The sequence below is a fragment of the Pan troglodytes genome, chromosome 19 (genome assembly GCF_028858775.2).
Source record: "Pan troglodytes isolate AG18354 chromosome 19, NHGRI_mPanTro3-v2.0_pri, whole genome shotgun sequence".
NCBI classification, from domain to species: Eukaryota; Metazoa; Chordata; class Mammalia; order Primates; family Hominidae; genus Pan; species Pan troglodytes.
In genome coordinates this window covers 80,489,522-80,507,650 of record NC_072417.2, presented here as the reverse complement: position 1 = coordinate 80,507,650, position 18,129 = coordinate 80,489,522, and the positions used below count along the sequence as shown (strand labels likewise).

The window sequence follows — 18,129 nt, the reverse complement described above, 5'->3', positions numbered from 1 at the left end:
TCTCAAAGGTGGCTGGATATTAGAATCACCTGAAAGCTTTTCAAAGCTCCAGAGGCCCCGGCCCCCCCATGAGTGGAGCCAAGGCTCATAATCTGAGCCCCCGAAGGCCGCTCCTCTCCGAGGACCACCTACAGTACTTTTAACTCCTTTTCATCCAATTCCATGAAGAGTGTGGAGCCTTCCAGTCCTAGGACACAAAAGTCACCTGTCTTACCCTAAAATAATCATGTGGAACAACATACTATATGAACATTTTCTGTCCTTTTTTCATGTATGAGCTGTTCCATCTGCCTTCCTGCCTCTCTGAAAACCCTAGGACCAGCAGGCATTTCTTCCCCCAGTGGACTTTCGAAGTGGCAAAATGAATTTGATGGAAAAGAGAGAGGGGACGGGGAGAGAGGAAGGAGGAAATTAAACAACTTTTGCATGAGGTACAACTCTGCTCAGAGTCAGGACGCAGAACGATGCGACCCTGCTGCCGTCCTTCCTAGAGACAGACCCTGGGTCATTACCACCGACGCCTCTGGGATGGGGGAGTGGGGCCTGAGTCTGCAACAAACTAATGAGGACTCGGGGTTATTCCCCAAGAATCTGCAGGGATGCGGGTCCCCTGTCTGTCTGCATAAGAGACAGAAATAGATTTTAAATTAAGGGGGCAGATGAAATGCACAAGTCAACAGTGCAGTTAGTTTCACAGCTGAGAAGACACATGTGCCCGAAGGTTTCTCTTTCATTCTGAGGCAGGAGCAGGGACGGGAGTGTGAAGAAGCTCTCAAAGGCTCTGGTCTGCAGCCAGCCCTGGGGACCGAGCCCAGTAACCATGACAATGGAAGCAAGCTGCCGTCTGGGTCTTCTCAAAGGACTGTGTCTCCTATCTGTGCCATGCCCCTCTCCAGAACGGTCACATGAAAACACTTTTAATGTGAGCGTATGTGTGCACGTATCTGTGTGTGCACCTGTGCTTGCAGGAAGTGGGGAGCACTGGGGATAAGACCAGGAAAAGGAAAAATAAAATTTAAAGATGAAATCCTCTTTTTTTGTTTGTTTGAGACAGGGTCTCCCTCTGTCACACGGGCTGGACTACAGTGGTGTGATCTCAGATCATTGCAACCTCCGCCTCCCAGGCTCAAGCAATCCTCCCACTTCAGCCTCTTCAGCAGCTGGAACTACAGGTGCGCACCACCACGGCCAGCTAATTTTTGTATTTTTTGTAGAGACAGGGTCTCACCATGTTGCCCAGGCTGGTCTTGAACTCCTGGGCTCAAGCAATTTGCCCATTTCAGCCTCTCAAAGTGCTGGGATTACAGGCATGAGCCACGGTGCCCAGCCTGAAATCAATTTTTAAAATTAATTTTAGGATCAGAAGCTTGGCTGGGCGCAGTGGCTCACGCCTGTAATCCCAGCACTTTGGGAGGCCGAGGTGGGCGGATCACGAGGTCAGGAGATCGAGACCATCCTGGCTAACACAGTGAAACCCCGTCTCTACTAAAAATACAAAAACTTAGCCGGGCAAGGTAGCGGGCGCCTGTAGTCCCAGCTACTCGGGAGGCTGAGGCAGGAGAATGGCGTGAACCCCGGGGGGCGGAGCCTGCAGTGAGCCGAGATCGCGCCACTGCACTCCAGCCTGGGCGACAGCGAGACTCCGTCTCAAAAAAAAAAAAAAAAAAAAAAAAAAAGGATCAAAAGCTTGACTTCTCTTCCCTTAGTCCAGTACTGCTTTGACTTTTGCTCGTAAAGGCTAACACTCTTTCAAGGAGGAAGACAATAAGAAAAAGTTTACACATTGCAGATTTGTGAGCTCTACCTGTGAGATCAATATGCCACCTTATACAGATGGGCACACACTACCCAGGGGGTGGAGATTTCACTGACAGTTGCTTTGTACTTGGGGCTCAAAAAATAAATGTTTACATGCAATGGGATATTATTCAGCCATAGAATGGAACAAAGTACTGATACTGCCTAATGTTGTTAAAGGTTGAATTGTGTCCCCACAAAATACATACTTTGAAGTCCTGACCCCTAGTAACCCAGAACGTGACCTTATTTGGAGATAGGGTCTTTACAGAAGTAATCATGCTACAATGAGGTCATTAGGGTAGGCCCTTATCCAAAATGCCTGGTGTCCTTATAATAAAGGGAAACTTAGACAGGGACACAGGCAGGCATAGAGGAAGATGATGTGGAGAGAAAAACGGCCATCTATAAAGCCAAGGGTTGGTCGGGCACAGTGGCTCACGCCTGCAATCCCAGCACTTTGGGAGGCTGAGGTGGGCAGATCATGAGGTCAGGAGATGGAGACCATCCTGGCGAACACGGTGAATCCCCACCTCTACTGAAAATACAAAAAAATTAGCCAGGTGTGGTGGCGGGCGCCTGTGGTCCAGCTACTTGAAGTCTGAGGCAGGAGAATGGCGTGAACCCAGGAGGCGGAGCTTGCAGTGAGCAGAGATCACACCACTGCTCTCCAGTCTGGGTGACAGAGCGAGACCCCATCTCAAAAAAAAAAAAAAAAAAAGCCAAGGGTTGAGGTCCGAACCGGATCCTTCCCTCACCCCACAGCCTCCAGAAGGAACCAAGCCTGCTGACACTTTGATTTCAAACTTCTAGCCTCCAGAATTGTGAGACAGTAAATTTCTGTTTGTTTGTTTGTTTTGAGACAGGGTATCATTCTGTCGCCCAGACTGGAGTGCAGTGGTGTGATCTTGGCTCACCGCAACCTCCGCCTACCAGGCTCAAGTGATTCTCCTGCCTCAGCCTCCTAAGCAGCTGGGATTACAGGCACACGCCACTACGACCCGACTAATTTTTATATTTTTAGTAGAGACGGGGTTTCACCATGTTGGCCAGGCTGGTCTTGAACTCCTAACCTCAAATGATCCACCCACCTCAGCCTCCCAAAGTGCTGGGATTACAGGCATGAGCCACTTGCTCCTGGCCCCAAATTTGTGTTGTTGAAGCCACCCAGTTTGTGGCACTTTGTTACAGCAGCCCTAGTCAACTCATGCAATAGGTGCAGGGGTTCCTTCTGGAGCGATGAAAGTGTTTTTGGATAGAGGTGGTTTTGCACAATGTTGAGAATGCACTAGATGCCACTGATTGTTCCCTTTAACCTGGTTGATTTTATGTTATGTGAATTTCACCTCAATTTAAACAAAAGCACCGCTCCTGCTTCAGAAGCAGACACCCCTAAACCAAAGTACTGCCCAGGACCTCGGTAAGGGGCTTGGCAGAAGAGCTATTTCCACCACTGGACCATCTTCAGGCACTCCAACCCACTCACGTATGAAAAACATATGGGATCAAGGTCAGTGCATGACACAGAAAAGCCATTAGCCAGACGCCAGTCAGCCCTGGCTGGGCTCAGCTCGAGTGCTTCCTGCTCAGTGGAGATGGGAATGGCCGAGGCAGCTGATTCACCAACAGCCGGTGGAGGGCTGGGCAGCCGGCCTCATTGATCATTCCAGTGGCTGCTGAATGAGCCGGCGCGGGGCAGACACTGGCATTAGCTCACTGAGACGGCGTCAGTGTGGGGGTGACCTGCAGACGCTGGGGGTGGCGAGACACTCGAGCCCAGACACCGAGATGGTCAAGGGCTCTGCAGCCGTCACTTCTTCCCCTCCTAAGGAAATCAGGCCCACTTTGCTGGTCGTGGCCATGGGAACTGGGCCATTCCAGGAGCAGTGGTTTTGTTGCTGTTTTTAAATCTCGTATTGACTCTCAGACACAAGCAGCAGTTTCTCGTTTGGGGGAGGGAGAAGAGACAGACAGTCCTTGAACCACGTGTTTCAAAATCTCCAGAGACACTCCTAAAAATGCTGAATCTCAGGTTGTTCCAGACCTTCTCCATTCAGACTCTGGGGAGAAAAGAGTGGGAATCTTTCAGAAATGCACATAAATGCTGAGAACCGCTGCAGCAGAACGTGGTGAAGGCAGCCATCAGCACTTGCTCAGCAGTAAATGTTCTGTCTTTAGGACGCTTGTTTCTTTTTTCCTCCTTTATACTGATTTATTACAAAGCTCCATCCCTAACTTAGTGAAAATACCATATCCCTGACCACCAGCTCCAAACAAACTTGTATGTTGAATAAAGGCCACAACATCCAAAGACATAGAAAGATTCTAAAGCCTCCAAAGCCTGAGAATTGATCGTAGAATTGATGATGATGATACAGCATCACTTTATTGATTGCCCATTAGTGCAAGGCACTGATTAAGTGCTTTACATTTCTTTTGCCTTTCTTTTAAAAGAGACAGGGTCTGGCTGGGCGCAGCGGCTCATGCCTGTAATTCCAGCACTTTGGGAGGCCGAGGCAGGCGGATCACCTGAGGTCAGGAGTTCAAGACCAGCCTGGCCAACATGGCAAAACCCCGTCTCTACTAAAAATACAAAAATTAGCCGGATGTGGTGGCGCACGCCTGTAATCCCAGCTAATCGGGAGGCAGAGACAGGAGAATCACTTGAACCCAGGAAGTGGAGGTTGCAGTGAGCCGACATCACGCCACTGCACTCCAGCCTGGGCGACAGAAGGAGCCTTATCTCAAAAAACAAAAACAAAAACAAAGTAAATAAAATAGATAATTTAAAAAATTAAAAGCAGCAGGGTCTTACTCTGTCACCCAGGCTAGAGTTCAGTGGCATGATCATGGCTCACCTCAGCCTCGACTTCCTGGGCTCAAGCAATCCTCCTGCCTCAGCCCCTTGAGTAGCTGGGACTACAGAAGTGTGCCACCACACCCAGTTAATTTTTATTTTTTTACTTTTGTAGAGACATGGTCTCATTATGTAAGTCTCCAACTCCTGGCCTTAAGCAATTCTCCCACTTTGGCCTCCTAAAGTGCTTGGATTACTGGCGTGAGCCACTGCATCCAGCCTATATTCCTTTTTTTTTTTGTTTTTGAGATGGAGTCTCGCTGTCTCCCAGGCTGGAGTGCAGTGGGGAGATATCAGCTCACTGCAACCTCCACCTCCTGGGTTTAAGAAATTCTCTGCTCAGCCTCCTGAGTAGCTGAGGTTACAGGTGCCCGCCACCACACCCCGCTAATTTTTGTATTTTTAGTAGAGACAGGGTTTCGCCATGTTGGCCAGGCTGCTCTCGAACTCCTGACCTCATGATCCATCCGCCTCGGCCTCCCAAAGTGCTGGGATTACAGGCATGAGCCACTACACCCGGCCGCCTATATTCATTCTAATCTCTCAATGATTCAGACAAGTGGGTATTGACAGATGAGGAAGATGAGTTGCAGACAGGTTAAAGACTGTATGTTACGGAGTTTCTAGATGTCAGAATTGGGATTCTGACCCCCCACAGGCCTGTACTCATTCTAGTCCACACAACTTCAGCCCTTATTTCTTTACCAAGTTAAATGCTTTAAAAATCTAGGCCTCGTGATGATTTAAAAAGAGGGGAGGGAGGTGGCAGAAAGCTACTGCCTCTGACCTTTGCTATTGCAGAAGATGAGTAACAAAAATCTGATTGAAAGATCAAAGTTGTTTAATCTGTGCACATGTAAGGAATGGTGGATCAATTATGCTCTAACTCTGTAAAATCTATTGTTATAATTCCAGAGTTTGGGTAATCATCATTACAGGCAATCATGACTAGAGACAGTTCCATGCTGCAGACTGAACCTCCGTGAGTTATCATCAGAACAGCTACTCCAAATAATTACCTCCATAGTCAAAAACATCATGGGATGCAGATCTTTCCCCACACACCGCACTGCACACTTGATAGAGCTGCAAAACTGGAGGCAAGGCAGAGTTGCATAATGTGCTGAAGAAGCTCAGCAGTTTCACTAGTTTGAACTTTTGCAAACTCTTACATGGGGCACCATCGAGTCATTTAACTTTTTTTTTTTTTTTGAGATGGAGTCTCGCTCTCTGTCGCCCAGGTGGAGTGCAATGGTGCAATCTTGGCTCACTGCAACCTCTGCCCCCCCAGGTTCAAGGAATTCTCCTGCCTCAGCCTCCCAAGTAGCTGGGATTACAGGCACACACCACCATGCCTGGCTAAGTTTTGTTATTTTTTTAGAAGAAACGGGGTTCACCAGGTTGGCCAGGCTGATCTCGAACTCCTGACCTCAGGTGATCCTCCCGCCTCAGCCTCCCAAAGTGCTGGGATTATAGGCATGAGCCACCACACCCAGCCAGGTCATTTAATCTTGAACCTTGAATAAAAAAGGCAACCCCAAGCCAAAACTTCTGAGTACAGTAAGGGATTATCAAATGAGTGCCAACAATACCTTCAACATCATCCAGGCCTGAAGAAATACTGGATCCAAAGTTCTAGGGTCAGCAGAGCTCTAAGCTATCACTGATTTTCACTTCACCCGTCCCCAACTGCTGCGTCTCAGAGTTTCTACAAAGCCAGCCTCCATAACCCCCTACCCTAAAGCACCTAGTGGGGGTCATCTTCCTACCAACCAATCTCTATGCCCTCCCTTCCTGTCCTCTTTCTTTCCCTCCATTAGTCCCAATACCATTTCCAAACATCACAATGTGAACAGCGGGAACCATGGCTTTGCAACGTAGATTCCCAAATTGGGTGGTGGTAATCCCCGCCTGGGGACCTCAAGGCCCCAGGTCAGGAAACAGAATTTATATTTACTTTGGCCTTTACCATCAAAATGGGCGGACGCCATATCACCTAACAAGCACAGAGAAACACCTGTCCCTCTGATTTAACGTGAAATCACATATTTACCCAGCTGTGAAAGGTGTGTGATTCCTGCCTCACACTGGCTATGTTGGAAAAGCAGAGAGTGATATCATTTGGCTTTCTTGGGCGTTTCCTGCATTCTTCACATCACCATTAATGCTTTTGTTGAAGCCTTTCTTCCAGCTTTCTCCGCTGTTACCTCTGCTGGACCTCAAACCACAGGGAAGCAATTGCTTCAGAGGCACAAACCATCCACTGCAGACAGCACCTGAAGGATAAATGACGAAGGACTCTGGCCCACCGTTGCTTCATGCCAAGTGGTGTCAAAATTCTAATTACACACAGGAAAGGAGATCCAGTGAGTCCAGATTTTGACAACCTCATCTCAGAAAGCTAGAGGTGAGAGCTGTCTCTTTTTCTGGTAATCCCACAGCACAGCTAAGGCCCTAGTACAAATGTTCTAGTCTGATGGTTGGCAAAGCATGCAGGCTCATGCCTGCTTTGTAAATAAAGTTTTATTGGAACACAGCGATGCTCATTCATTCTATGGCTGCTTTCATTTACAATGGCAGAGTTGAATACTTTGAGAGACTGTGTACCCCCCAAGGCTGAAAATATTTATTATCTGGCCCTTCATAGAAATAAGTTTGCAGACCCTTGTTCTATTCCACGGCTGGGTCCAGTCTGGGCCACCCTCAGCTGTTCATCTAGATCTGTTCTGCCCAGGACCAAAGCTATTTGCTATGTGTGGCTACTGAGCCTTTGAAGTGTGGCCCATGGAATAGAGGGATTGAATTTTAAATTTTATTTCATTTTAATTCATTTAAATTTAAGACTGGTGCTTGATTCAGTTATTAGAAAACCTTCATATATGTTTGAAACACTTTGGGTATGTGAATCTACTTTTTCAACTGGGAATTTTATGAAATCTAAATAAAGATCAAGTACTGCCAATGAAAATTTAGCGTCTGACTTGGGAGTGCTGTTTAAGTCTAAAATGCACACTAGATTTGGAAGACTTACTACAAAAAAAAGCAAAATAGTTCATTAATAATTTTTATGTTGATTGAAATGATATTTTTATATACTGGGTTAACTAAAATATATTTTTAAAATTAACTTCACTTGCCTTTTTTTTTCCTTTTCTTTCTTATTTTTTTAGAGACAGGGTCTCGCTCTGTCATCCAGGCTGGAGTGCAGAGGTATGACCGTAGCGCATTGCAGCCTTGACCCCCAGTGCTCAAGCGATCCTTCCTCCTCAGCCTCTTGAGTCACTACAGGCAGGCACCACCACGTCCAGCTAAGTTTTGTATTTTTTCTGTAGAGATGGTATCTCGCTATGTTGCCCAGGCTGGCCTCAAATTCCTAGCCTCAAGCCATCCTCCCGCCACAGTCTCACAAAGTTTTGGGATTATAGGTGTAAGCTACCATGAGCCAGCCTATGTGTTTCTTTCTACACACTTTTTAAAATGTGGCTATTAGAAAATTTAGGCTGGGCGCAGTGGCTCACGCCTGCAATCCCAGCACTTTGGGAGGCCGAGGAGGGTGGATCACGAGGTCAGGAGTTCAAGACTAGCCTGGCCAAAATGGTGAAACCCCATCTCTACTAAAAATACAAAAATTAGCCGGGCGTGGTGGTGGGCACCTGTAATCCCAGCTACTCAGGAGGCTGAGGCAGGAGAATCACTTGAACCCGGGAGGCGGAGGTTGCAGTGAGCAGAGATTGCACCACTGTGCTCCAGCCTGGTGACAGAGACTCCGTCTCAATTAAAAAAAAAAAAAAAAGAGAGAGAGAGAGAGAGTTTCCACGTATTTCTGAGCTGGTGAGGTGGAGCACTAGTAATTAGGGTTGCATTTGGAGAGGCCCTCCCTTCCTGACGACTGGCTATTACTTGGGCCTCCAGAGACGTGATAATTGTTCACAGTGGGCTGTGATGGAAAGCACTGGGGTTTTAAAAATGAAAACGTGAAGCCAGCATCCTGATTCTACCTTTGACTAGCTTTGTAACCTTAGACGATTTACTTATCTGAGCCACAGTTTATTATCATTAAAATGGAACTAATAGAATACCTCGCAAGACATGGTGAGAGTCAAGTGAGAGAAAAAAAAAACTTAAAAATTAAAATGCTTCATAAATTGTATAATAAACCTGTACACCAACTGCCCTCACCACTGCTCCTTCTAGTTGGCCACATGTCTGACTGTGACTTGCAGATCTGTTTCATTCATATCCCTGTTATGCTGCGGGTTCCAGAAAGTATAAGAGAATGAGGCATCTGCCATATACTTGTACAATGCCAAAACCGAAGGAAATTTGACCATCTGCTCAAAACTATCTTTTCCTTATGTAAAAATTTCATTAGACGGTAGTCAGATTGACTACTTCCCATAAGTATTATAAAAAGCTTGAGAATTTCCACTTAGACGAGGCAGCTAGAACTGTCAAGTTCATAGAGACAGAAAGTCGAATGGTAGCTGCCAGGGACTGGAAAGACTGGGTAATGGAGTGTTTAGGGTACAGCGTTTCAGTTTAGGATGATAAAAAAGCTTCTGGAGGTAGATGGTGATGATGGTTTTGCAACAATGTGAATGTACTGAATGTCACTGAAATATACACTTAAAATTGGTTACAGTGGGCCAGGCATGGTAGTCTATGCCTGTAATCCCAGTGCTTTTGGAGGCTGAGGTGGGAGGACAGCTTGAGCCCAAGAGTTGGTGACCATCCTGGACAACATAGGGAGATGGTGTCTCTACAAAAAACAAAAAAATAAAAACTCAGCTGGGCATGGTGGCACACGCCTGTAGTCCCAGCTACTCGGGAGGCTGAGGCGGGATGATCGCTTGAGCCCAGGAGGTCCAGGGTGCAATGCAGTGAGCTATGATCATACCACTGTGCTCCAGCCTGGGCAAGCAAGTGAGACCTCATTTTCCAAAAAAAAAAAAAAAAAAGATTAAAATGGTAAATTTTATGATATGTATATTTGATCACAATTAAAAAGGCTCAGAACTTGTCATTTTTCAGTGAGTATGGCTCATACCTCAAGGAAACCATCTAACAATTACTTTATGATTATGAAAAAATTATTAAAGTGTATTATGAAATAATTTTTTAAATTATTTCTATTTGATGAACCTTTGGTTTAGAAGCTTCCTTAAAGGTATTGAGCCTAGAAGACGGGAGAAATATGAAAAGACTCCCCGGAGAAACAATGAATGTTACATGAGATTCCCTGATTCCTGCCATGCCAGGGGAGTTCTTTGTTTGCTGTGCCCTAAGCCTAGATGTCTTTTTTTTTTTGGTGGTGGGGGATGGAGTTTCACTCTCTCGCCCAGGCTGGAATGCAGTGATGTGATCTCGGCTCACTGCAATCTCCACCTCCTGGGTTCAAGCAATTCCTCTGCTTCAACCTCCTGAGTAGCTGGAATTACAAGCGTGTGCCACCACGCCTGGCTAATTTTTGTACTTTTAGTAGAGACAGGGTTTCACCATGTTGGCCAGGCTGGTCTTGAACTCCTGACCTCAGGTGATGCACCTGCCTCGGCCTTCCAAAGTACTGGGATGAATCACCATGCCCAGCCCGAGAGGTCTTTAATATATGACCATTCTGGAAGATTCCTGTCGGTGATGCTCCCACACAACGAGGTACTGACTGCGTGCCCAATGTTGCAGACAAAGACCCGGCAGAAAGGAAAGAGTCATTAACTGAACCCAAATGAGTTCTGATCCGGTCTCAATGAGAACACATTCCTCAATGAACTTGAATGTCACATGAACATCACATTCATGGTCGACCGTCTGCAGTTGCTCCTTATCCCGAAGTTCTGCCCGAGAGTAACTCTACAGTGAGACCAATTCCAATTCCTTTTTCCTTTGGGAAAGCAGCGTGTATTTTTACCTCCAACAGCTGGATCTGATTTGGGTTCTGCCCAAGCTAAGAACATGACTGGCTAAGCCCTCAGTCTTCCAGGCCCTGTGATTCAGTGTGTAGATTTCTCCATGTAGACAGGAAGGTTAAAAAATAATAACAAAATAAAAAAAGGTGTAAAGTTCTTGGGTGTTTTGTCAGATGTCTCTCAGCCCGGTCAATAAACCATGAAAACCAATATCCGATCCCACAAAGAAAATACAAACCTGCAGCTCATATTTCAGGATATCAGTGCATCATCACATATTTATCTTTTCTCTTGAGTTTTTATAAGCAGCCCTCGGAGGTGTCTTGTTTACGTAATACCTGTGTCATTATGCCAGGGTATGGGAATGAAAAAACTGATAAAAAGATTTAAGAAGCTGGGTTATCAACATTTAATTCAAAAAATCCCCCTTTTGGGACAAACTAATATAAACTGTATTGGACGCTGATGCTTAACCTGTCCTAAGTTCTGGACTGAACTGAATAGAAATAGAGCAACTGAAATCCAAGGGAAGGGCTCAGGCTATGCTTCCTGCTGGTACCAGCACAACCTCTATCCCTGCTGTTGCTGCAAAACTGTGCAAATCGCCTCAAGGGTACTTGACCATGGAGGAGAATAATGTACTTGACTGAGTACAGGAGAGTAACAATAGTCTTCATAGTCCATGCAAGTAAGAGTGCATGTATATTTTTGCTGCTTCTTCCAACACTGACTCGCTTTTAGGGGTGATGTTCTAGCCCCGAGAATTCACTTGACTCATAAATTGAAAAGCCGAGATGATAACATGCAGCACTTACAGGTTACTTTATAAGCACTGGCTAAGGCAGTGGGTGTCATGTCCTTGTATTTATAAATGACAAGCTGAGCAAATTAGCCATTAGTGGGGGCCCATGAAGAACGATTAAGAGAGCAAAGACAGGAACTGCCAGAACTCAACTCGAAACCACAAGGGCAGTTGGCTCTAGAAGCAGAACATGGGATTTCTTCATACGTTGGCTGTGGGGACGGTCTCGGTTCTTAAGAGTCCTGTGCGCTCCCGTTCATCACTCAACATGCATTTCACGTGTATGCCAAGCCCTGTAGATGCTAGAGGCAGAGCTGCAAACAAGATACACTTGGTGTCTGGCAAAGAGGGGGGATTTCTTGAGCGTTTCTGCCTTGAAGACAGAAGACTGAAGGAAACTGATGCATTCATCAGAGCTCTCAAACGATTTGCCAGGAAATGTGAAACCGATCGCAACTCAAGTTAATGGAGAGGTTTGCTGACAAGTCTGACCTTTAGTAAGCAATCAAGGCTCTTGTGTTTACTACAGAACATAAACCCACAGTCAATCACAAGACCGAAAAGGGGGAAAATCAAGATAGAGCTTTCCCAGGACACATATCCTGCGCCATCCGCTTGTGACCTCTTTGTCATCTCTGTAACCTTAGCCCCATAAACAGAGGTGTTCGCGGCAGAGAGGTCCATCCACTACCAAGGTAGCAAGGCCTTTCCAGGATGAAAAGAACCGTTGTTTGTGAAGCCTAATGCACCCATCAACCCTTCATGAAATCCTTAATGAAAACGGCTGGTAGCATCAAGGGAAGCCGCAGTACCACTTAAAAGCAGAAATCTTTCAGGAATGACAGCAATTAGTTTCAGCGTCTTTGAGACCTTCTGAGAACAGAGGGTAAAGGAAATGCAAAGAGAAGCACTTGCTGCTTCAGGTACAATTGAACAGCAGGAGTTCTTAATGTCTTGAAAGAGTTATTCAAGGCACTTCATGCCTAGACAAACAAGATCTCCGTGATATTTGAGGGTCACTGGACTCCTTTGCTTACCTAAATGCTGACTGGCTTGGCAAGTGGTTTTGGGGTTCTGGTAACTACCTAGCAAGGCTGGGAGAGGGTTATATATGTGGATTGTATATGTAGATTGAGACTTGGAAAGTTCCAGCATCTTTGCTCACCCTACTTAGGAGAAGCTCCAGGTTCCAGAGGCATGGATGGCACTTGTAGCCAGAGAGGGTGTATGGCTGGTTGCAGGGAGGCACCATTCATTCTTAGGCCATAGTTGGCCTAAGAGTGTTTCCTCCTTGGTAAAAAGAAGCAGATAGCAGATTGAGGAAAGCAAATGGGTGTCAACTCCTGCTCTCCTGAGGTCGTCAGTGAAGACAGGGAAAACAGTAAGTTTGGTATATTTCCAGAAATTGCTACATTAAAAAAAAAATCTATCTTCTGCCTGGGCATGGTGTCTCACATCTGTAATCCCAGCACTTTGGGAGGCCAAGGCAAGAGGATTACTTGAGGTCAGGAGTTCGAGAACAGCCTGGCCAACATGGTGAAACCCCATCTCTACTAAAAATACAAAAATTAGCCAGGTGTGGTGGTGCACGCCTGTAGTCCCAGCTACTTGGGAGGCTGAAGGAGGAGAATTGCTTGAACCCAGGAGGCGGAAGTTGCAGCGAGCTGAGATCGTGCCACTGCACTCCAGCCTGGGGAACAGAGCAAGACATCATCTCAAAAAAAAAAAAAAAAAAAAAAACAGAATGCTGCTGTGAACATGAGTATACAAGAATCTGAGTCTCTGCTTTTAATTACTTTGAGTACAGACCTAGAAGTGGAATTGCTCAATCATTTGGTAATTCTATGTTGAACTTTTTGGGTAACCACCAAACTGTTTTCCACAGTTTTACATCCCTACCAGCAATGCAGGAGGGCTCTGATTTCTCCACATCTCCACCAACACTTGTTTTACATTTAAAAATACTTTTAGGGAAAGGGTCTTGCTCTGTCACCCAGGCTACAGTGCAGTGGTGTGAAATAGCTCACTGCAGCCTCAAACTCCTGGGCTCAAGTGATCCTCCCACTTCAGCATCTGGAGTAGCCGGGACTACAGGCACACGGCACTATGCCTGGGTAATTTAAAAAATTGTAGAGTTGGGTCTTGCAATGTTGCCCAGGCTAGTCTCAACTGATCCTCCTGCCTCAGCCTCCCAAAGTATTGGGATTACAGGTGTGAGCCACCATGGCTGGCCCATCATTTTCCTTTTTTTGTTTGTTTGTTTGTTTTTTTGATAACCACCATCCTAACAGGTGTGACATGATTACAGGATGTTTTAAAGTCAACTGTAGGTTCTCTCTTGGATCACTTAGTCTTGCAAAGCCTATTTTAGGTGGAGCTTGGGTATTTCACATCCTTCTTCCAAATAAGTACTGAAACAGCCCTGGTAGAGATTTCAACCCCATTATTTATTTAAACCAGAAGAGTCAATCAGTAGGGTCCTGATGAAACACTGATAAACTAAGATGGTTAATTCTTAGGGGGCTGGAAGGCATCCCCTGGAAACATTCTGTTTGCAAACATAAGTTTAATTCAGTAAATCTCTTTAATGTCAAAAAGGTCCAGACACCTTTACAAACAGTTAAATCACTCTTTATAAGGGCACCACAAAGAGGTAGCTATGAATTATTACCTTAGGGAACCCAGGAGTGGTGGTAGGCATGACCTGAAACAGCACTTCTATTTGTTATAGAAGCTGTTTTCAGTATTACTTTGATGGCCCATCCAGGAATGTAGCAAATTACAGAATCACAACATAGAAGGCAGCCGAGTCCTACAGAGTTTACTTACGAATTGCATGTATATAATTTATATTCAACAATTTGGGGTGAAAAAGCCATTCTTGACCATTTGCATTTTTCATGTTTTCCTTGCAGATCAAGTCATTTTTTATTCTATTTTAGGTGACAGCTACTCTGGAAAAAGTAATCTTAAAGATGACTTTAAGCTCTGTAGTTGAGCATATAGATGTTTCCCATACTTTTTTAAAAAAAATATGCAATTCGGTGGCTTTTAGTATATTCGCAAGGTTGTGAAATCATCACCGCTATCCAATTCCACATTTTCATCATCTCCAAAAGAAACTCCATACCCACTAATAGTCATCCCTGATTCTCTTCTCCTCCCAGTCCCAGCAACCACTAAGTTACCTTCTGTTTCTATGGATGTGGCCATTCTGAACATTCATATCAATGGAATCATACAATACATGGCCTTTTGTCACTGACTCCTTTCATTTAACATGTTTTTAAGATTCATTCATGTTTAGCATGCATCAGTACTTCCTTTTTATTACTGAATAATATTCCATTGTATGGATATACCACATTTTGTTTATCCCTTCATCAGTTGATGGACATTTGGGTGGTTTCCACCTTGTGGCTATTATGAATAATGCTGCTATGAGTATTTGTGTGTGAGTCTTTTGAGGATGTATGTTTTCATTTCCCTTGGATGTGGAATTACTGGGTCACATGGTAACAACATGTTTGACCATTTGAGGAACTGTCAGACTTTCCTCCATAGCAGCTGCAACATCTCATATTTTCTTCCATAGTTTTAAGTTATGTACAGCAACAAGAAAGCCATAAGCAATAAGAAAGCAACAAGAAAGCCATAAGCAATAAGAAAGCAATAAGTGACTTCAAGAGTAAGCTAAAGGACAAGTGTGGTTGTCCAAGTCACTGTTTTATGTACTTGGCCACATCATCCATTGAACAACGATCGCAGGCAGCTCTCCAGCCACATGGCATCTTTTCATTATGCCTCAAGGACAACAAAGAGCTGAACTTCACATTACAATCAGAGTGAGAAGCTAAGACATCATGTCCAAATGTGCTAATTACACAGCATTGACAGAAACGGTGCAAGGGGTTAGGAACAGAGCAGCATGGGGTACTGTTGTTGGTGGGGGGTGCCACATGGAAATTAGGCTTGATCTGTGCATGAATAGAAACTAGCATGGCTGGGCGTGGTGGCTTATGCCTGTAATCTCAGCACTTTGGCAGACAGATCACCTGAGGTCAGGACTTTGAGACCAGCCTGGCCAACATGGCAAAAACCCCATCTCTACTAAAAATACAAAAATTAACCAGGCGTGGTGGCGGGCGCCTGTAATCTCAGCTACTTGGGAGGCTGAGGCGGGAGAATCGCTTGAACCTGGGAGGTGATTGCAGTGAAGATGGCGCTACTGCACTCCAGCCTGGGCGACTGAGCTAGACTCCATCTCAAAAAAGAAACTAGCATGGCAAGAAAGAACGGGGAGGTCACTGCCTGCAAGCAAGCTCTGGAAATCTACTTGCTCACAGCAAAACTTCACTACCTCACTAGGACCCCTGCAGATGCATGACAGAGTCATCTTAAAAGCTGCCATACAGAGCCCTGGCTTCTATAGGTTCAGCACAGTTCTAAAATATTTATACTATTTAATCCTCACAACAATGCAATGAGGAAGGTAGCGTTTTAAATCCCTATTTGACAAATGAGGAAACTGATACACAGAGGTTAAGTCACTTGCCCAATGTCACCCAGGTAGTAAAGTAGTAGAGCTGGGACTTGAACCCAGCCCGTCTAGCTCCAGCATGCACTCAGGCATTAATCTCCTTGGCCACTTGTTTGACATGCAGATAAAAAGGCTAGGTGGATGAAAATGTCACAGTTAAGTTTAGTGACTGCTCACTCCTGCATGTTGCTGACAGTTTCAGGTTGATGGTAAGAAGAGTTCTTTTTTACCAAAGAGATGAGAGAGCAGAGCCAAGGAGAGCAAAGAGAGGAGAGGTCACAGGGGAAGTAACCCAGGGGTACAAAATCAGAAGCCAAGAGCCTGAGATCCTCAATCCTGCTCCTAGAAGGTCTTCCTCCTACATAAATTCCTGCACACAACCATGAAAGGAAGCACAGCCGCCCATCAAAGTCCTTGAGACTTGAAAGTAAAAATTACAATTAATTAGTCCACCTAATTTGGACTCACAAAATGCGTGGGTGGGAGAGATTCCTGCAGCTGACAGCTGATGTGACAGTTATTTCATGAAAAGGAAAGCAGAACGTCCCTGCCTTTGGATTTGAATGTTTCCAAATGTGATTCCAAGCCCTCGCCTGAAACAATACTCAGGACAAGTGCTGAATATAGATATTCTGTGGGAGAAAAATCCCTTCCGCTTGCCCAGTCAACCTCAAGTGTAGGAAAATGAGCCGGAATATCCACTTCTCTTCATCCTTCTTCAGAGTTCGTCCAGTAAAGGCAGCCGGCTCCACGCCCAGCCCACACTCTCTTATCAGTTGGAAATTAGATTCCTAATGGCATTTGGGGAGGCAGGAATCGCATATTCATAGTCTTCATTAAGCCATTCCAGTTATCTGAATCTAAGTGTTTTGTGATCCACGGAAGTGATATATACTACTTCTTTTGCTCACTCTACCAGGAGAAATGTACAATCTAAGTTCCTGTCTATACATTAAGGACTGTCCATAAGGCAGACCACAAACTCCTCTGTGGGAAGAGAACAAGGGAGAGGCTCCAGAAACCAATCAGCACATCTTCTTCCCTGTTCTCCTTCTATTGGGCATGCCTTCCTCCCCATTCCCAGAGGAAGACGTTTCCAGAACTGCTGACAACCCCTAGAGGAAGAAGGCCTTGCTTCCTTTCTCCTGTTGGGCAGATGGTATTTGCATACTGACATATTGTAAATCTAGTCACCCAGGTAACAGGGCTCCAGTTAGCAACAGCGGAATGAAGGTCAGCCTGGTTCCTTCTAAAATTAGAAATCAGACAAATCTGATTTTTAACCATTCAAGGTAGGATGCCCGGTTAGATGGCAAATTCAATTCTTACAATGAATTTTCAGTTGGGAGACTGAGCACTAGTTAATAAAGGCAATGTGGGGCATTTCAGCATGATCATAACATAGGTTTTGATGTGTTGAAGTTTTAGCTCCATAATTTTCTTTCTGTAAATAATCCTAACTATGACTCCAGTGTCTGTTGGCAGTTATCTTTGACTGGGGCATCTCCCTTGACTTTTTTTCTTTTTTAATTGAGCTGAGTCTTGCTCTGTCACCCAGGCTGGAGTGCAGTGGCACAATCTCGACTCACTGCAACCTCCACCTCCCAGGTTCAAGCGATTCTCAAGCCTCAGCCACCAGAGTAGCTGGGACTACAGGCATATGCCACCACGCCGGGCTTTTTTTTGTATTTTTTAGTAGAGATGGGGTTTCACCATGTTGGCCAGGCTGGTCTTGAATTCCGGACCTCGGGTGATCTGTCTGCCCCAGCCTCCCAAAGTGCTGGGATTACAGGCATAAGCCACCGCACCCGGCTTCCCTTGACTTTCACAGTTGATCAGTTATCAAGAACCATGAATTTGGCCAGGCATGATGGCTCACGCCTGTAACAGCACTTTGGGAGGCCAAGGCAGGCGGATCACCTGAGGTCAGGGGTTCAAGACTAGCCTGGCCAACATGGTGAAACCCCATCTCTACTAAAAAATACAAAAATTAGCTGGGCGTGCTGGTGGGCGCCGGTAATCCCAGCTACTCGGGAGGTTGAGGCCGGAAGAACTGCTTGAAGCCGGGAGGCAGAGTTTGCAGTGAACCAAGATCACACCACTGCACTCCAGCCTGGAAGACAAAGCGAGACTCCATCTCAAAACTAAAACAAAAACAAAAAACCCGTGAATTCTACACCAAGTAGTCCAAGTATTTAAGGTCTTCCACAGTTGGTGCCCCCCTCCCCAC

At 45.5% G+C, this 18,129-nt stretch overlaps 1 protein-coding gene across 4 annotated transcripts in view; it reads right to left on the bottom strand.

Moving 5' to 3' along the window:
- Window positions 1-18,129, bottom strand: part of PITPNC1 (phosphatidylinositol transfer protein cytoplasmic 1) — a 312,787-nt gene that overhangs the window by 162,934 nt on the left and 131,724 nt on the right. The window lies entirely within an intron of this gene.